Below are 4,696 nucleotides of genomic sequence, written 5' to 3' on the forward strand. Positions count from 1 at the left end.
CGCCATGTGCTTTCGAAAAAGGGCCTTATTGTGGCCCATGACAGTGGTTCTGCCGTGTTTTCGCATCATATTATTCATGCCTACAAAGTGCTCGCTTCGTAGTTCAGAGTTTTTGCTCATGATTGTAGTACAGCAACTCTCAAGTTCTTCAAATGCCTATCGTGCCTGCTCCGGGTTCTTGAACTATCGCCTCACAGCCGTTCAGTGACTGGACGGCTGAAAATGAGAATTTAAAAGTTTTTCTTTGAGTCATAAAAAGAACATCATGATTCTCCAGCATGCGAAATAGCTTCTGTTTTTGCACAAGAACCTAAGGAAAATTAAGGCCTGTAAAAACATGATGTTCGATATTCGATTTGATACTTGGCTTTTTTTTTTATTCGGTATTTGATTCGAAAGCTACTATTCAGTATTCAAACACCCATTAAAATGATGGCATTGTGAAAATTAATTACAGTTGAACCCCCGCAATAACAAAACCTCTGAGAAAGGCCAAAAAATTCCCTTTTACGGGAATTTTGTTGCTGCGAGAATGAAACATAAACGACAGGACAATTGCCCGCAAACCGATTATTTATTTCTGAAGGTCAGTTATGTTACTTTGTGAGCCTTACCTTGCAGCAACTTCACAGCTCAGCTCACGCTGCATTAGGTGGTTCATTGCTAGTGCTCGTTCGCACCTCAGAATGACCGAATCGTGTCAAATGCATCCAAAACATCCTGCACGTTTTCTCTGCATGTTTTCCTCCTTGGTCCTCATCACCGAACATGCAGGCGCGTGCAGCTACTGAAGGACTTCGCCACACAGTGGCACCTTGTTGTTCAATGCTGTTCACAAAACTAAGTGAGCATGAAGGCAAAAAGCAAAAATGTCTGTGTGTATGAGATTTCAGCGCACGTTAAATATCCCCTGCAGGTGGTCAAAATTAATCCGGAGCCCTCCACCGCGGCGCGCCTGATCGCCTGCGTTGCATCGGCCTACAATCAAAATCAAATCAGCTAAGTGAGCACTGCTTGTCGACATCCTGAAAGGCCGCAGCTGTCACTGTTTTGTCTTGCGAACGTGCGCCTTAAAGAGTTGTGGCCTGGATTTTCAAAATGGTAAGAAGCAAGCTGCACGCAGTTCCAAACTCGTTGGCGCTATCCTTTCTTCCTCAGCTTGGGCCACTGACTTGGGCAGTGATGGCTGCCTTATCTTGTAGTGATAAAAACTTACTTCCTCCTTTGGACTGGTGGAGACTTTCTATTGAGAGCAGACAGGCTGATCACCACCCAAACTACGAGCGCATGCGTACTGTTCAGCAGTAGCTGGCTAGTGTAGCCAAAGCCGTGCCATGAGCCACCACCGTGAGCAAAATGATCACTCCCTGGTGGTGTCGCTGCAAGGCTGCCTCCACAGCTGCCCGCTGCACGGTCCTTTTGTGGTGGCCGCGCAGGCACATTTTAACAGAGGTTTATGCAATTTGAACCTGGCATTAATGAATTTGAGCACTTTTTAGACACTGTTAGTGTCAAGATTTACCCTGCAATTGTGAACGGAGGAGGGTTGCGGTACCCTCCAGCCGAGTGAAGGCCCACAGCCTGCTGGCATTGCTGTGCTCGTCTGTGTTTATTGGTGGTGATTCAAACACATTGTTGCCCACCAAGCCTATTGGTGCTCGGTGGCCCACCAGGCTCGGTAGATATAAAATGAAGGAAGCTGACACTAACGCGCAAGACGAATTTAGCGAAGCTGTACGCAACCTTCATGACCATCATGACGGTTTAGGTCCTCGATTCAGCTGAGTGACGTGCTATGATGTGTCTTTCTCGTTGCGAGCAAGTGTTTCCATGATTACGGCATACACTGGAGTTGGTTCATGCTAGTAAGCGTGAACCAACTACCATGACAAGCTTTGTTACACTGGAGTCGTTCTTGTTCCGAGCAGGTGTTGCAACGATTACAGCGAACGCTGGATGTGGTTTTTCGGCCAATCTTTGCCAATCTCCCTTAGTGGGCAAGCTGAATATTCTTGGCCAATTTTCCTGAGTGGGCATGTTCAGCATTGTTTTGGTATTTTTAACTGCAGACACGAGAAATAACGATTTTGTGAACAGCTTTGCTGTTCAAATGGCAACCGCACTTGCAGTGAATTTCGTTAATGTGGGAAAAACATAGGAAAAAATTGTGTGAAAAACACTTCATTGCTGAGAGATATGAAATATATGGACATTGACTGGGGATCCAAAAATATTGCTTTGTTCCGAGGATTTCATATTCATGAGAATTTCGTTATTGCAGAGTTTGACTGTATCTGTTTTCCTGAGGCCATAAAAACTTTTTCATTATCTGTTCTGTAGCTTTGGGAACGGTTTGATGATGAAAATGTTCGCTGGTGTAAATCAGCTATTGCTCATGCAATGATAAACTGACAGTTAATTCTGCAAGCTAACACGAACTTATAAAATGCGTATTTGGGTAGTACGTCATATAGTGTACTTCATGATTTGGCAGCACAGCAAGACTAGGTAACATCATGCATGAAAACATTTTCCTGTTGCATATCTGAATGGTGCACACTCTTTTGGCATGTTCTTAGTTCATGTATTTTGGAAATTGCAGTATTTCTCAGGCTTGTATGGTGCTGCCATGTGACTGCTGCTGAGAGGCACCAGTGGAGGCTGGGGCACGACATCGATTGCTAATGTCGCAATAGAAGAGGACCTAGTAACCTAGATTTGTTTAATTTAACTGGTGGTCAGACATTGAATGGCAGTTTCATCAGTAGCGTGCGTTTAGTCATTAGCATGTCAAACATTTCTCCAAACTGAGCATTAATCTGGCTATTGGCCACAAGGGTGGCCCCATGGAGGTCTTGTGTGGGTGCTGAGATGCAAGGGACAAAAGCTTTTTTTTTTTTCTCATGAGGGAAAAAAATTGTTTGTGCTAGTAGGAGCAGTTTGAACAGGTCAGCCTCAATGACTTGAACAATACTTTTTTTTGTTAAGTCCATTGTTCAGCTGTCAATGTCTTTGTGAGCAGCATTGCTTAAAGATGCAAAACAATGTAAAAACACGTTGTTTGACCGAATGCACTTTTCCTGCGTAGCCCATCTTGGCAGTGGGGATCGAGAAGGCGTAGTTAATTTGACAAGCTGCATGACCACTGTGGAGTGCATGAGAGTGCACTGCATGAGCACTCTCAGCCTATCCGTGCCCGATTGGCTGTGGCACTTGCCGAGACAAGCTGCACAGGCGTCCTTCCAGGTCCTGCGGTTGCTTTCCTTCAGTCCCGGGGGGTTAGGAGGCATGCTTGTTGGGCAGCCTTGCTGAGGGACAGTGCTGCACGCAGCCTGTGCTATGAGTTCTTCGGAACACACAAAAGCCCTGTCAATGGTGATTTCAATCCACCAGTTCTGGAGGGCTTTGGAGTGCCTGTGACTGGGCACCTATATTACGCACAGCTAGCCCTCGCTGCTTCACAGCAGACTGGGGCACGCTCAGAGGTCACCACACCCATTTAAATGTGCGCACTCAAAGGGGCTGCCTATCTCCGCCATCGGCACATGGTGTCGCTTTTGAACAAGCAGCTCATATCAATGACTGCACAAGTGACTGGATAGAGGGAAAAGGCTTGCCCTGTCTGTTCTTACCAGCCCTGTCATTTCGCGCCGCCCCTTCCAAGGCAAGGGTTGTGTGCCCAAGCTTCTTCTGTGCTTTCTTTGGCATGTGCATGAATTCTATGTAACCATCATCCCTTGTCCCATTGTCTGGCCTAGCGTGCCATGGCCTTGTGGTCTGGTACACTTGTGCTATTCCCTACTGCAGATGGGGGTGGCAAACAGCTCCTCACGTGCCGTCGAAACTACATGGATGGCTTTTCCAGGGTGGTGGCCTTACGTGGTGCATCCCGTGAAAATCTGGCATCAGCAGCATGGTTGTGGTGGTACCAGAAACCTCTCTGGCTGAGGTGTCCGTGTGGCCAATTACGACTTGTGTCCGATTGGCTGTGAACGCATTTTGCACTGACCTTGCATCCCCATTGGTTGCAGCGCATCATGTGGATGCAAATGCAGTATGTGCTGTCCTCCTCATTGGGCACGTGATGTCCCAGTGTTAAGGCTGACAATTAGGGGTCCTAAAAAGCTGCCAAAGGGGAAGCAATAGATGGGTAACTAAAGGGGCATCCCCTGGAGCCTTGCAAGCATGACTCCGCCACACGGTGCACTTCTAGAGGTTCGCTCTGCTGCACCACAGGCCTTGCTGAGGGCTCCACCACACCGCGTGCCCCTTTGAGTTGGCTTGTGTGCGCAGCACCAAAGCTGTGCAGGAAAGCCTGCTACCTGCCAGCCTTGCACCAAGCACGCGCATGCTAACTCTGCCGTGAAGTGGAACGCTACTGGTGGGGAATCTACGACCAGCCGAAGAGAAGTTTCCTCCCGTATTGTAGTGCTGTGAGTGAGTAGGGAAAAGCTGCTACTGGTGGGGCCATGCTTCCAGCCACTGCAATGCCTAGTGAGGACGAGCACTGGGGAGAAGTGCAGCTGGCCAAATATGCTTCCAGCTCGTGCAGCATGTTGGCGAACCTACGTGCCTTCACAGGACAGCACTCGGCAGTTTACTGAATGAAAATACAGGGCAGGAACACGTGGAGGAGGAACCTGGATCTATAGCTTGCACAGCTACTGTTGGATTCATTACAAAATTGTATAGAAAG

This window comes from Haemaphysalis longicornis, unplaced genomic scaffold, assembly GCF_048455015.1.
Source record: "Haemaphysalis longicornis isolate Haplotype H1 unplaced genomic scaffold, Haemaphysalis longicornis Haplotype H1 scaffold_3, whole genome shotgun sequence".
NCBI classification, from domain to species: domain Eukaryota; kingdom Metazoa; phylum Arthropoda; class Arachnida; order Ixodida; family Ixodidae; genus Haemaphysalis; species Haemaphysalis longicornis.